General features: G+C 41.7%; 1 pseudogene; it reads left to right on the top strand.

The window, feature by feature from the left end:
- Positions 1 to 923: 923 nt before the first annotated feature.
- Positions 924 to 7,170, top strand: part of LOC102829379 — a 22,121-nt pseudogene continuing 15,874 nt past the window's right edge.

Genomic DNA, 7,170 nt, shown 5'->3' with positions numbered 1-7,170 from the left:
ATTGATGATCTGTTCCACAGCCTGCCCTTGTTTTCACTGATAATATGGAGCTTTCCCATCGTCTCTTTCCACAGATGTAGTCAATTTGATTTCTATGTATTCCATCTAGCGAGGTCCATGTGTATAATCATCTATTATGCTGTCTAAAGAAGGTATTTGAAATGAACAAATCATTGGTTTTACAGAATTCTATCATGCATTCTCCAGCATCATTTCTATCACCAAGGCCATATTTTTCAACTACTGATCCTTCCTCTTTGCTCCCAACCTTTGCATTCCAATCACCAGTAATGATCAATACATCTTGATTGCATGTTTGATTGATTTCAGATTGAAGAAGTTGGTAGAATTCTTCTATTTCATCCTCACTGGCTTTAGTGGTTGGTGCGTAAATTTGAATATCATTGGTATTAACTGGGCTTCCCTGTAGGCACATGGATATTATCTATTACAGACAACGTTGTACCTCATGACTGATCTGGAATTGTTCTTTTTGACAATGAATGCAACACCATTCCTTTTCAATTTGTCATTCCTAGCATAGTAAATCATGCGGTTATCAGATTCAAAATGGCCAATACCAATCCATTTCAGCTCACTAATGCCTAAAATAACGATGTTTATGCATTCCATTTCATTTTTGACAACTTCCAATTTTCCCAGATTCATACTTCATACATTCCATGTTCTGATTTTCATTGGATGTTTACAGCTGTTTCTCTTCATTTTGAGTTTTGCCTCATCAGCAAATGAAGGTCCCAAGGGCTTTTAAGAGAGTGTACCTTAATTGTCTGAATCTCAAGGTCAGAAGTTCAATCTCACCAGCCGCTTCTTGGAAACCCTATACAGAATTGCTATGTGTCAAACCCAACTTGATGGTACTTACCAACCTTAACTGTTGCTTGTTGCTGCTGTTAAGTGCCATGGAGTCAGTCCCAACTGATACACATTACCTCATGTACATTTATGACTAAATTTGCCTGGAGCTGTGGGAGGGAGGCAACAAGCAGTCAGTGTAGCTGTAGGCGGTGTGGCAGCAGAGCAGGGATATCTGCCTCAAGAAATTCATCAAGCCTATTTACACGGACAAGTCCTACACTGAACTATACAGGAAGCAGAAGAAACACCTCAACACACAGCAGTTGACAGCCTTTCAGATGCTGTTTGCCTCGAGGGACAAAATAGCCAGAAGGGTAGACGAAAGTTATGGATGGTGGCTGTGTGCCATGGAATCAGTTCCGACTCATAGCCACCCTGTCAATCTTTATAGGAGCCGAACACCTCATCTACCTCATGAGGAACAGCTGGTAGTTTTAAACTGCTGCCCTTGCGGTTCGCAGTCCTATTCATAACCACTATGCTACCAGCCATATAATGCTAAAGAGAGCTGAAGAACTGCCTAAAGAATCTCAGAGCATCATAGCTTGCTGTAACCCAGTACCACCTCTTGTCCGGTAGCAGACAAATGAAATGTACCTTTTAATCCAGCAGGCTCTGAAGAGATGCCCTTACTAAAGTCTGAAGTTTCAGCTGGAGTGAAAAAGAATGGCTCACAGCCCATTCCCAAGAGGTTGGAAAATGCTCTTTGGGGACCTCATGACTGCTCCCATGCCCCTCCAGATGGCGGTCCTATCATCTCAAGTAGCGGGCCTGTGCCAGTTCAGAAACAGGCAAGCCTCTTCCCTGACCAAAAAGGAGTCTTCTTCACTGGACCCCAAGTGCTTGATTGCTTCTTCTGTCATCACCTTATTTAACGAAACAAGTGCTGAAGAAAATAGAGACCGTCCATTAACAGTTGCACAGAAAAAAGTCCAGCACATACTGAGTCCTTCGAGAATCCATTTCGAATGTATCTGTCCTCACTGGATCACTGTGCCCACATCTCTCAGGCAGGCACATTTGACCCATCACCTAAAATCTATGAGATTACCAATCATTGGAAGCTGGCAAGCCAGGTACAAATACAACAAGAATCTAAAGAAACTGCAAAGAAGAAAGCAGCTGAGCAAACAGCTGCCCTGGAGCAGGCTAAGGAAGAGTCCAGGGCCACTGCAGTAGAACAGGCCATGTCTGTCCGACAACAGGCCATGCTAGAAAATGCTGCTAAAAACACAGAGTGGACAGTAAGTGATCCAAAGACCACAGAACAGATGCAAGGGAAGAAACGACTCAAAATTTCCAAGAAGCCAAATGACCCCCTAAAGAGTTCACCCCCTAATGACTACAGCAAGTCAGATTTCAGGGCTTTTGCAGGAAACAGCAAATCCAAGCCTTCCCAATTTGATCCAAACAAGCAGACTCAGTCTGGCAAGAAATGTCTTGCAGTCAAAAAACCTAAACAGTCAGCTGGAAACAAAAGCATGTCTCTTCCAACTGGCTTATCAGGGGCTTCAGGCACAATTGGCCAAAGACATTGTGTTGGAAGAGACCTTGGAAATCGCCCAGTGGACTGAAAGTACCACATATTGGTCCTAGTTTTGTACAGGCATTTTAAACCACTAAAAATAATTCTTACTGAAAGAAAAAAGGAAAAAAACCCTGTAGGGTTTCCAGAATGGCTGGTGAGTTCGAACAGCAGAATTTATTGCGGTGGAGTGCTTGTTCTACAGCGCCACACCAGTGGCCTCAAATCAGTTCAGATTCACAGCGATAGAGTTTCCAGGGAGTGGCTTGTGGGTTTGAACCGCCAACACTGCAATTAGTAGCCCAGTGCTTATCCTACAGCACCAGACCAGGATAAATCCTACTATTCGTAGCGGCCCTTGTACAGGGTTTTCAAGGATTAGGTGGTGGGTTTCAACTGCCCAGCTTGTGGTTCTAAGTCCAGTTCTGATTCTATAAAGGCACACCAAAAAATCCTAATATTCTATTGTTGTTGTTATGTGCCATCTAGTCGGTTCCGACTCACAGCGATCCTACATAGGGTTCCCGAGAATGGCTGGTGAGCTTGAACCGCCCACTTTGCGGTTCAAAACGACCTTGCGGTCAAGCGCTTATCCTATAGCGTCACGACAACTAAAGTGCCAAAGCACTCAGGCACTAACGCTGGGAAAGCAAGCTCTGCGTATAAATAAAGCTAAGGGTACAAGAGGACCGCTCCGGCAAAGGCGGAGTCCAGCCTTTGGGTGTCTGCGTTGGCTCCGCCCTGCCATGCTTTACTTCCGGGGCCGTGGAGCGTACACGTCATGATCGGCTCCCTGCGCCAACGGGGCAGTGGACGGTGGGAGGCAAGATGGCGACAGCGGCTACCAGTATCCGGGAAAGACAGACAGGTATCGCTTGATTCCCTGTTCCACCTTGCTGTTTCGTGCTTACCATGGCTATATCCCTTTTACTTTGCTTGTCTCCCTCACTTGGTTGTGGTGCGTTCGGCTCAGAGGCAGGCCTCTAGGAATTTAACCCATTCCCTAGAGCACCAAGAGCCCCTCCCCTCTGAGTTTTTCGGAAAACCTGCCTTAAACTGCAGGTCTCGGCCCCTCATCTCTGGTGTAGAAGAGGCTTCTCAAGTGGTCTGGTTGTCTTCTTCGTAGTGGGCCTCAGAAAGGCCATCACGATGGGGTCTGGCAGTTGGCATTGTCTTGCCTGTGTTGTTACCTATGAAGTCTCTGGGTTTGTTTCTGTCAGTTTGTTCAACCCTTTCTTAATTTTTATGTTGGAAGAACTGCATTTTTCAGTTCTTCCATTGCAGTTATAAAATTTAGGTATTCTTTTTTTAGAGCAGCCTGCTTTCTGCCTTTTTTCTCCCGGATCAGTCTTTTAGGTGACCCGAAGAGAATGCCAGGTGATAATGGTAGACTTCAACCTAATTAGTAATGACACGTACGAAGTTGCTCTCTGCTCTTCTCGGTAGATAATGTAGTATAAGTAAACTCTCAGATAAAGTCAGGTATAACTTCAGCACAATTTAATAAAATTTGAGGAATATCCAAATACAAGATTCTGCATGTGAACGTGTACTCATTAGATTGTCATGCCATATCATTTATTAAGCTCGTTTCCTAATTAAGTTCTGTCGTACTCCAGACAAAGTAAATTCATTTATATGTTCTATAGTGTCAAAAATACAAATTGTTTTGGTGTTTGGTTGAAACGTTTTGGGAAATAACTATCAGCCCTCAGATAAACCACAAGGTTGATGGTTCAAACCCACCAGCTGCAAGTAGGAACCGACTCGACGACACTTAACAACATTAGATGTAAGGCAAGTGTATGATTACAAATCAACGTACTGTAATGAAAAGGAATGTGCAGTCACTTTGGAGAGATATCAGCTGACACTTATTGAGCATTAACTATTGCTGTATGAGATTCTAAGTGATTTTAAATCTATTATTGTGTTCTGTTTACAGGTGAGGATACCAAAGTAGTATTGTTGTTAAATGCTGTTGAGCCTGTTCTGAATTATAGCGGTCCTGTATAAGGTTTCCAAGAAGCAGCTGGTGGGTTTGAACTGCTGACCTTGCAGTTTGGTGCAGTATCCTGCAGCGCCACATAGTTAACTAGCATGTCAGTTTTTTAGTTTACCTGCCTGAAGAATCTGTATTCAGCTTTTAAAGATCACCTCAAAAGTTTTCTCCTTTGTGAAAGCTTCCTGTCTGTGTTGTTGTTATGTGCCATAGAGTCGGTTCCATGGAGCAGCTGCTAAGTTTGAACAGCCGACTTTGCCTTTCAAATGGATCTTGAGGTTGAGTGCTTATCCTACAGCGCCATGCCAGGATTCCATATATATCTATACCTCCAATTCAGTAGGCCGAATCTGTAGCTTTCTTCTCTGTGTTACCACAGTTTTTCATGGATGCTCTCTTTTGCAGGTTGTTGCTTATTCCGCCCCACTGACCCTTTTCACTTTTCAACTTGGAAGAGTTCCAGATGAACTAACTTCTCTCCTGTGGTGTTCTCTTGTAGGCTCTTGGCTTTAAATACTATCTATAAACCAATTCTCAAGTTTCTATCAGTAGCCTGGACTTCTCTGAACTCAGTCTTCCCCAGATCAGTTAATAGCAACTTCATTCTTGTGGTTGTTCTGGTCTAAAATCTTGAAGTTTTCTTTGCTTTCCTTCCCTTTTTCATATCCCACATTAGATCTTTCAGTAAATCTTAAAAGCTCTACCCTGAAAATACACCCAGAATTTGATCATTATTAGTATCACCCACATTCAAGCTACTTGAAATGAAATTTCTACTAGAATTTCTGCAATACCCTCTTATTTTGTCTTCCCGCTTTTACAACTCAGTCTTCTCCATTTAACACCCATAGTGTTCATGTCACATCTTTACTTAAAACCATTCCACTCATGACACAAGCCTAAGAAATCTACAAGCCTAAGAAATCTACAAGACCATATATGATCTTTCCCCAGGTATTTTTCTGAATTAATTTCTTATTCTACCTCCCTCCCCCCTTTACTTAAATATACCAAGCATACCCCAGACTAAGTCTTTAGGGAAAAAAAAAATCTGTTTTTTTCTGCAGTGTTTTTCCTTAGAGAGATGCAAGGCTTGTGTCCACACCTCCTTTAAGTCATTACTCAGATGTTACCTTCTCAGTAAGTCCTTCGCTTACCACCTTCTTCACCACTTTCTCTACCTTATTCTTCTCTGTAGCACTTATCAACATTTCACATACCACATGATTTGTTTATCTTTTTAATTGTCTTTCTCCTCCAACTGGAATGAAAGTTTCTTGAGAACAGGGAATTTTTATACAATGTGTTTTACTTATTTCCATATCCCTAGCAACCAGGACAGAGTCCTGGTGTGGTGCTGTGATATAAAGCACTGGACTGCAAGGTCAGTTTGAACCACAAGGTTGGTGATTTAAGCTCACCAGCTTAAATTTAAGCTCACAACCTATACAGGGTTGCTGTGAGTCAGAACGGACTCGACAGCGCTTCACAACAACAAAGCAGGTAGGGCAGCATCCAACACATGCTAAACACTAAACATTTGTTGAATAGATGAATAAAGTAGTGGATGAATGAATGAACAGTAAATGTGGTTGACAGCATTTGTTTGTTTAGTAACTGAGTGAAGAAAACCTTCCAGGTAAGAGCAAAACTGCATTAACCAAGTCTGGGATTATGAACAATATATTTAGGATCATTAAAGAAAACTAGATCACCATTTCAATTAAAAGCAATGATTTAAACCTTGAGGAGCCATCATGATGAAAGGAAAATTACATTGTTATATACTATGAGCATAGACTATGAATTTTATTAACAAATCTGTGTTAGAGGGCTTCAAAAAGTTAGTAGAAAAATTCTTTTCTCTTTTAATTCCATTTTTGCACTAACTTTTTGAAGGTTCCTTGATTTAAAATCCCCTTTAACAAGTTAGCAGCTGAGCAAATTCTCTTCTACTGGATGGAGCTGAGAAGACAACGATTAGGGTTATCTGCTGGTACTGGCCTCTCAGAGTTAGTGAAGGCTTAGCTGTGGGGAGCATTTTTCATCTGGGGCTCACATGACAAGGGTAAGAAAAGTGTAGCCCACACTCTGATTCTTCCTAGTCATCAGTGTCAAGAGTGTAAACAACTGTTTTTAGAAGCATTAACCACCTGATGGCACATTTTTCTTCATATAATCCAGCTTCTTGTATTGTTGGCTCATCAAACAGATCAGAGTGTCATGGTACATTACCTAGATGGAGGAAGAGTGCTGCTAAATCACAATGGGAGAGCTAACCCTGGAACACCCATTTATGCCTCCTCTTTTAAGTGTTAAAATGTTTTGGTGGTTTGTTTATATTTTTTGTAAAATGACGTAACACCTGTGAATCCTAAAATAGATGTAAATTTTGCAAATGTGGAATTTTTGGCAGAGCATTAGGTATTAAAGTTTTAACCAAAAAAATCATGTCTCTATATGTTATGTGCCATCCCATCAGTTCAGACTCATGGTGACCCTGATGCGTTTCTGAGGCTATAAATCTATAGAAACTGTAAGCTTCTTTTGCCTCCCTGGTGGTGACTAGTGAGTTTGAACTGTTGACCTTGTGATTAACAGTCCAATTCTTATTCTGTAGAGTCACCAGCACTCCTGTGTCTCTATATATTGTTTTTAGATGCCGTCAAGTCAGTTCTGACTCATAGTGGCCCTATGCACAATAGAACAAAACACTATCAGTCCAGCATCAACCTCACAATTACTGTTTGAGCCCATTGTTGCT

This window comes from Chrysochloris asiatica, unplaced genomic scaffold, assembly GCF_000296735.1.
Source record: "Chrysochloris asiatica unplaced genomic scaffold, ChrAsi1.0 scaffold00017, whole genome shotgun sequence".
NCBI classification, from domain to species: domain Eukaryota; kingdom Metazoa; phylum Chordata; class Mammalia; order Afrosoricida; family Chrysochloridae; genus Chrysochloris; species Chrysochloris asiatica.
The sequence above is the reverse complement of the archived record's forward strand: the minus strand, read 5'-3'. Positions and strand labels throughout refer to the sequence as shown.